This window comes from Trichosurus vulpecula, chromosome 1 (genome assembly GCF_011100635.1).
Source record: "Trichosurus vulpecula isolate mTriVul1 chromosome 1, mTriVul1.pri, whole genome shotgun sequence".
In the NCBI taxonomy this organism is placed as follows: domain Eukaryota; kingdom Metazoa; phylum Chordata; class Mammalia; order Diprotodontia; family Phalangeridae; genus Trichosurus; species Trichosurus vulpecula.
In genome coordinates, this window is record NC_050573.1 from 98,968,999 (window position 1) to 98,976,514 (window position 7,516).

Consider the following 7,516-nt stretch of genomic DNA (forward strand, 5'->3'; position numbering starts at 1 on the left):
CTGGCATATCAGAGAAACTTAATAAATGTTTACTGATTGATTAAGTTTAAGATTCCAAAATAATGTAAATGGATTATTAAAATTATCACTATCCAAAAAAGGCAACTACTAACCCATTGGTCTCCTTTTTCATTGCCACAAAAATCCTACATTTAAATCTTAAAAATCAACTATGCAAGTATGTGACCTAGAAAAGGTGGCCAGAAAGCAATTCACATGAAACAAATCTGGCACTTTAAGGGAAGGCAAGCTCAAAATGAGTCAACAGTATGAAATGGCGGCCAAAACACCTATTGTACATCTTCCATATTTCAAAAGATACAGGATTTCATCAGTGTGAGTGCTCTCTCCACAAAAGCAAGTCTGAGCCCCATCATACCTTCATAGAAAATTTGGTGAGTCACCATGGCTCCAAAAATCATGATAGCCAATTTCCTAGTGATAAGCCTTTCTAACTTATTTATAGGCTGGTATTCAGATGAAGAACATATGTTACTTAAATAAACCCATACATTGTCTTTCTACTTTTTGTTCCATTAACACAGTCTTTGAGAATCCCTCACTTTCCACCACAATGAAGCACAGAAGTAAGATTTTAAGTGAAGCAGTCATTGGAATTTTGGGCCTATATCAATATACATGTACTGTCTAAAATGAGATCTGCTGTAGCTCCTTCACCATCCTGTAAGATAACAGCAATCCTGGTATTCATACCTCGTCAGTGCCCTCTGTCCCTAGGGCCCCTCTGGAGGGCAGAACAGACAGATTCCCTCCGAACTTCCATTTAATGAGAATGTGTAGGCTTGCCATCTCTACATTGCCCACCTGACTGCATCTTTTTAGGTTTTCTCTTACACTGAGTACCTTCCCTCATCTCCCTCCAGCCCCTCCTTTTCAGCTTCCTTTTGTGTATTGTCTTTCCACCATTAGATTTTAAGGTCCAGGAAGGCAGGGACTTTCTTCCTTTTTTCATTTTTGTATCTCCAACATGTAGCACAATGCCTGGTGCATAGTAGGTGTGTAATATTTGTTTATTGACTACCAGACTCCTCTGAACTCTTCTGATAAGGTTTTATCTGGAGTTTTATCTGAGTCATCAAGAAATATTTATGAAGCACTTACTATGTGCCATGCTCTGTGCTAAGTCTTAAGGTTATCCCCCACCCCCTGCCCAAGTTAAAAAAAAGTAAAAGGGAAAAACCATACATTCTCTCAAGGAGCTGATAGTCCAACAAAAGAGACAATGTGCAAGCTACTGTGTACAAACAAGATAAAATCAGGAAAAATGGAGGTAATCAACAGAGAGAAGGCATTACATTGAAGTGGATCAGGAAATACTTTTTTGTGGAGGGAATGATTTGAGATAGGACTTGAAGAAAGTCAAGAACAGGAGACAGAGACAAGGAAAGAGAGAATTTGAGACATGGGGGACAACAAGTGGAAATGCACAGTTGAGTGTACTTGTGTGAGAAACAGCAAAGAGGCCCAGGGTCATTGGATTGCAGAGTATATCAGGGGATGTAGGGAGAAAGTAAGGTATAAGAAGATTGCAAAAAGTCATGAAGGGCTTTGAATGCCAAACAAATGGGTACCAAATTTTAGGAAGGACATGGACAAACCAGAGTATTCCGGTGAAGGTAGGCTAAGTTGGTGAAGGGACTAAATGACTCTATGACTCCTGGAAAGTAATAAAAGAAATGGAAGCATCTAGAAATCTTTAGCCTGGAGAACATTCTTGGGAGAAGAGGCAAAGAAGGATATATTAGCTGTCTTTAAGTATTTGAAATCAAAATATGATTTTTTTAATGTAGACCCAAGAGGAAGAACTAGTGAATAGAAGTAACACAGAAGGAGATATCAAGTCCTCGTAGCTACTCATCCATTCTTTAAGGCTCAACTCAAAAACATCATATAAGACTACATGAAGCCTTCACCTCTAGTCATCCTGATCTATATCTGGCCACTGGACCCAGATGAGTCCAGAGGAGAAAGTGAGGCTGGTGACTTTGCATAGCCTTCTCTCACTTGAATGCAATTCACTTTCAAGTTATGGCATCACCTTCCTGATGTCATGGTTCTCTTTGAGAATGAAGGACAAACAGCAACAACTAATCCTCTTAGCTGGAAAGAATTTTATCTTTCTCCAACTTCACATAGTACTTTATGTCTCATTTATGCTTTTAATTTTCATAAATATATCATATTTTAGTTCTAAAGTTATTTCTGTATCCTTTCTATCCACCTCCATCCCCATTTTAAGCCATATGAAGGCAGATGACAAGCACAATGTTTAGTGTCTAGAAAGTTCTTAACAAATGGTTATCAAATAAGCAGTATCTCAGTTAATATAAGGAAGAACTTACTAACAATTAGAATTATTGAAAAATGGAAAGGGTTATCTTGTGAGCTAGTGAGCCCCCTGTTGCCATGTTTAAGTATAGACTACATTCTTATCTGTTAGGGATAATGTAGATAGGATTCCTATAAGGTATGGTAAATTGGACTAGGTGACCTCTGAGGTTCCCCCTCCTAACTCTAAGATTCTATGAACCGCATAATTGACATATTTTAATATGAGTCACAATTTATATATTGTCGTATTATAGTAGTTGCTTATTGTAGTATTTTGCCAAATTCTCAGTTTCTCTCTATAGGACAATCCAAAAACATTTTAAGTGTGAAAGAAATGACATTAGTGATTCAGTGGTAGTTAAGGGACAGAAATGTTTTCATTGAAAATAAATTACTAAGTTCAATTAGAATAACCAAACTGGTTTGATCATCTATTTCCTCTCGTCTTTCCATTTCAATGGCTTATGATTAGAACTTGATTGACAGGGATGACAAACTCCAGAGGGGTAGCTTTTGGTAAAGGGAACTGATGACTGATGAAAAGGAAATTCAAGTATGTAAATATATTGCTTAACTTTAGACAACCCTCTATACCATGTATTTAACCTTAAGAACTCATAAAACCAAGTGCTTAACCTTTGGCATTCCAAGCCACTTTTCCCAAGCTTCTTTAGCACTTCCTTAGGTTTCTGAGGATCAAAAGAGATAATGTTTATAAAGGGCTCCCTTAAAACATTGCATAAATATCATCTATTATCCTCACTATTATTTTCATTATTATAAAAGTAAGCAGGATTTTATAGAATGTAGGTTTAATGATTGAATTTTGTTCATTCATTCCATGTTAATTAGGCACCTACTATTTATAAGACTACTATTCTCAGCACTAAGGAAAATATAATGTTTAGATCCTCTCAGCTTATAATCTTGTAGGGACAATTATATAAATAAAATTCAAAATAGAATAAGCAGCAATATATAATAGTGTGTAAAGTGCTGGACTTGTAATTTGGAAGTAAGGTTCAAATCCCAACTCTGATATTCTAGCTCTGTATCATAGGCATGTCAACTTAGGGCTCTGAGCCTAGAACAAACATTTAAGACTACAAACTACAGATTTCTTGTGATATGGATCAGTCAGTAAACAAGCATTTATAGAACAGGTTCCTATGTACCAGGTCCCCTAGTAAGTTTTAAGGGTAGAAAGAAAAACAAAAATAAAAATAAAAACAAAAAACTCAATCCTTACCCTCTAAAAACTTACATTCTCATGGGGAGGTAGCATGTAAATACCAAGATACAGACAAGATACATGATAGAGAGGAGATCACCTCACAAAGAACAGCACTGGGAGACGTAGGTTATAGAGGAACTCTTGGATTGCATCCTGCTGAAGGTAGGCTTTGAACTAAGCTTTGAAGGGAGCCAGAGAAATGAAGAGACTGAGGGGATAAGGCAGAGCATTTCTAAGCATTGGGTCAGCTAACATAAAGGCATGAGAACAGGAGATTGAGCATCTGGGTGAGGAACAATGTAGCTGATTCACATAGTGTGTGTGGAACAGAGAAAAGAATAAGTAGACTGGAAAGGTAGCAAGCAGTCAAGTTATGAAGAGCTTAAAATGTCAATAAGAATATGTGGGGTTGAGAATGAGGAGACAAGGATGACACTGAAGTTTGAGTCTGGGTGACTGGGGGACAATGGTGACTCAACAGTAATAGGAAAGTTCAGAAGAGGGAAGGGTTTGGGGAGGATAAAGATAATGAATTCTGTTGTGTACATATTAAGTTTGAGATGCCTGTTGAACATTCATTTAGAGATATTCAAAACGCAGCTGGTGACTCATGACTGTTTCTTGGGAGATTAGGTTTGGATATCTAGATCTAGAATTCATCTGTATGGAGATGATAATTGATCAATGGCAAGAGTTCCCACTCTAGGACTTCATACACTTACAAAAACCACAGTTCTTTCTTATACGCAAGTTAGAGAAAATGAAAACTCTATGAAGTAACATGAGGGAGGATTTCCTTCCAGCTGGGCAACAGAGAAAACTTAATAGAGAAAATAATATTTGATCTAGGCCTTGAAGAATGGGTAAAATAATAATAAACAGAGACTCAATGAGAGGTGAAGAGTACAAGAACACAGTATAATACCTTCAGGAGATAGCAAGCAGACCAGTTTGACTGGAGCATAGAGTATTTAAGGGAGAATTAGATGAATAAAGGCTGGAAAGACAGTTTGGGGAAATATTGTAGAGTGCTTTACATAATACCAACCAGGAGTTTGTACTTTCTTTATTTATGAAAGGGAATACACTGAAGGTTTTTCAGCAGTTGCATGGCACGTGATCAAACCTGTAGATTAGGAAAATTAATGTCAGCTTTATATGGCATGGAATGGAGGAGGGGATGGTCCATGTAGAGGTTTTAGTGGTTGCTAAGGAAAAAAGGAATAAAAGATTGAACCAGAGTCTATAGAGAAGTGACCCTCTGAAAGGTGATTTTCACTGAACATTATATGTAAAAACTATTTATTTTTAAAATGTAATATTGTAGCATTTTTCAGTTAGATAAATGATAGTGTTAATAAGAAAATTAGTATATGTATCTAACATTTGAGTTGACCAAGAGGTTCAGCTTGACCCTGAGACAATCTAGGGATAGCACAAATTACAGCATATTCTAGCTCTGGAAATGATTTACGTAAAGAAGTTAGGTTGTCCCACTCACAAATAAGGAGTAAGCTAGATTTAACTCAACAATATAAGGCCATGTTACAGTCAAGTTTGTTTACATAGATACAAAAATATTTAATTATCCTTCAAATGTTTGTGTTACTGTAATATTTCTATTACTGCAATAGGTTTGGCATTTTCCCTGAAGTTAAGTCGCTAAGTAAGTGGCTTAGGTATCTGTCCTCTTCAGTTTAACATTTCATCTAAGAAGAAGAAATTTAATAGGTAAAAGTGTAAAGTATTATACTTTGGTTCAAAAAAACCGTGTTCACAAGTGTAGAGTGGAGAAAATGTGGCTAAACTGTGATTTGGCAAAAGAGCATCTGGTAACTTTAGTTGAATCAGCAATGTAACAGGAGAGTAAAAATACTAAAAATTTCGGGGCAAATCTGAAGAGTGACAATATCTAAAACAAAGAACGTAAAAGTCTTAGGCACTATCTAATCCCAAAGTATGGTTTCTTTAATTAGTGACTACTAACTTTACTAGAAGCTATTTGTTAGATAGATCAAACCAGTGTCTGCCAGACCTGAAAAAATTTGGCAGACAGAAGGATCTATTCATTGACAAAAGTTGGATTTTTTGGTTTTAGACACAAAGTCAGTCAAGATTAGCCTTATGCATTTTTTTCCATTCATGCACTCATTCATTTATTCATTCCTAGTAAATTTTTGATGACTTAATGAGTGCATGAATGGATGGATAGATGGATGAACAAAAGACTGAATAGGTGCAATTCCTCCTTTAAGTTCCAATGATCAAAGAGATATCCTGGAGAAGAATCAGTTTGATAGACTCCTTTTCCTTGCATCAGTTAGTGAAATATCAGCAAATTTGAAATCTCTGTGTCACTTAGGTGTTTTGTTTTTCTAAAAACATCTGCAATAATGCTTTCACACATGCTAATTAGGAGACAGCCTGTTGTAAAAAAAAATTTCTGTCTTTTGTTATATCTTAAAGATACCTAAAGAAGATATTTCAAATGGTGTAGACCTGGCTGCCCTGTGAAATAATTTATTCAGCTCAAGTGGACTGTGCAAAGAGATCTTTTCCATTTTAAAAGGAACATTCACAAGCTTAACCATGTTCAGAAGAGAGTGGCCAGGATGTAGAGAGCCCCTAAAACTGTGTCAAATGGAAGAAACTGGTAATGTTTAGCTTGGAGAAGAGAAGACAGGGAAGATATGATCATTTTTTCATGTATTTAAGGATCTCTCACATAGACAAGGGATTGCATTTATACTACTTGGTCCCAGAGAGCCAAACAAAGAAGATACAGGAAGATAACTTTCAATTTTCTATAAGAAAGAGATTCCTAATCATTAGAACTGCCAAGCAATGGAACAGGCTTTCTGATGATTTCCTGTCACTTGAAGTGTTCAAGGGAAATTAAGCATCATCATCTTCACAGGGCCTTTCCCATCTTGAAAAAATAAATGTACTTTTGAAATTCTGAACTTAGCAGACACCAAATAAAATGAGCATTTCCATACACAAAATAGAACAGAGAAAGAGAATAGTACTTGAAACTGTGAATCTTGATTATGTACAGCTTGCATGTAACTTTCACAGCCCTCTCCTTCTGGCTTTCCTTCTGTTTTATTCTGTAATTTAAAACTTTTTTTTTTTTAATTGAAAAGTATTAATTTCTCTTTGGTCCACCTTCCTCTCCTCTCCATGGAGGGGATGGGGCACAACTGGGGAGGAACAGAACCCTTATAACAAATATGCATAGTCAAGCAAAGTAAATTCCTACCTTGAGCATGCACAGCATGTATCTCATTCTGCACCCCAAATCCATTATTTCTTTGTCAGGAAGTGGATAATAGGTAATATTATTGGTCCTCTGGGATCATGGTTGGTCATTACACTGGTGGGAATTTTGAAGTCTTTCCAAGTTATTTGTCTCTACAATCTTTTTTATTGTTTACATTGTTCTACTCGGTTCTGTATACTTCACTTTGCATCAGTTTACATAAACCTTACCAAGCTTCTCTGAAATTATTCCTTTTATCATATGTGTTTTTAAAATAATATTGTCCCCAATTACATGTTTAAACAATTAATTTTTTTTTGTTTTTGAACATCTGTTTTTAAAACTTTGAGTTCCAAATTCTCGCCCCTCTTCCCTTCCCACCCACTCCCCCTAAGAAGTCAAGCAATTCAACATAGGCCACATGTGTATCATTATGTATAACCCTTCCACAATACTCATGTCATGAAAGACTAACTATATTTTGCTCCTTCCCAATCCATCCTCCTTTATTGAATTTTCTCCCTTGACCCTGTCCCCTTTCCAAAGTGTTTGTTTTTGATTACCTCCACCCGCATCTGCCCTCCCCTCCATCATCCCCTCCTTTTTATCTTCTTCCCTCTTCTTTCCTGTGGGGTAAGATACCCAATTGAGTATGTATGGTATTCCCT